Below are 1,353 nucleotides of genomic sequence, written 5' to 3' on the forward strand. Positions count from 1 at the left end.
TTAGCTACCTGTATGTGTACCAGAATAGTACCCTTTCTGTCTGTCCACTTCAGAGTGTTTATCTGCCTCAAAAGTTCTGACTGGCTTTCCAAGATGCACACGTGATATTAGTAATGTAACTAAATACTAATGGACCACAACCCCCCCCCCCCCCCCCCCCCCCCTTCAATATATATACAACAACAGGAAGCAATAAATCTCCATATAGAGTTAAACAACTCACCATAAAGCTTTGGGCCTGTCTTTACATGTAGTTTGTCACAGTGTGGAATGATTGATATCAGAAAAAAATGACTTTTACATAAAGTCTATTCTGCATTTTACTTTTGCGGTGGAGTATTCAGTATGTGAAACTGACGCATACCTTATCCAACCACTTATGTCACATATGTTATACACTGAATTTATTCACAAGTTATGGTCAGTTGCACATACTACATAAATTTAAAACTACTGATCTTATTTTTCTTTAGCCAATGGAAAATCAGCATGAAGACTAAAAGCATTGCAAACCAATGCAATGTAGTTGTATTACTGTTGTTAGTCATATGCTGAAAAAAAAGAGTGATTCAAAATCACTGGGTCATATGCATTTGACCTCGTAATATTGTTTTTTTTTTTATCATTGTCGGCTGGTTACTGTTCCTTTTGAAGTGTACACACACACACACACACACACACACACACACACACACACACACACACACACACACACACACACACACACACAAATCACATCAGTTTTGCTAATGAAGATTAAGTGAGATATGAGTGTTTTCTCACTGCTCTCGATGCCAATTAAGTGCCCCATTTAATGCTAATTGCCACTGAACCTCAATTTGCAGAGTTATTTATTCTTTTGAGCTTTTCTTTCTTCTCATAATGTAAGTCAACACAGGAGAATTACTATCTTTCCTCTGCTCAACCACTGTAAAGTTTGCTAAACCTAAATACATAGGATACGCATTCAAGTTTACAGCAGCACTTCACACTTCAGCACACGCTTTAAAGCTCTGCAGCTTTTTCAGAGGTGTGCTGCATGAGTGGTTTAAAAAGTTATAAGGATCCTTTACTACATTTTAATGCTGTAAAAACATGTCAAGACTGAAATTCAAGCTTAAAGCCGAAACAATTTTTCACAGTCTATTTAATGCATAGTCTGAAATGTTCACCCACTATGCACTGGTACCAAATATATGAAAGTACAGTCACTATGGTAGAGGGCTGTTATTTGTATTTGCTGATGCTTACATTTTAGACATGTGAGACTGTCAGCTAATTTTACAGTTTCTTGTAAATAATAATTGCTTATGAGTGAGCTCTAATATTCTGAATATGCATACTTTCTTTGTC

Source organism: Mchenga conophoros, linkage group LG1, assembly GCF_057382185.1.
Source record: "Mchenga conophoros isolate Kocher_MC1m ecotype Shallow Benthic linkage group LG1, M_conophoros_male_GT1.1, whole genome shotgun sequence".
NCBI classification, from domain to species: domain Eukaryota; kingdom Metazoa; phylum Chordata; class Actinopteri; order Cichliformes; family Cichlidae; genus Mchenga; species Mchenga conophoros.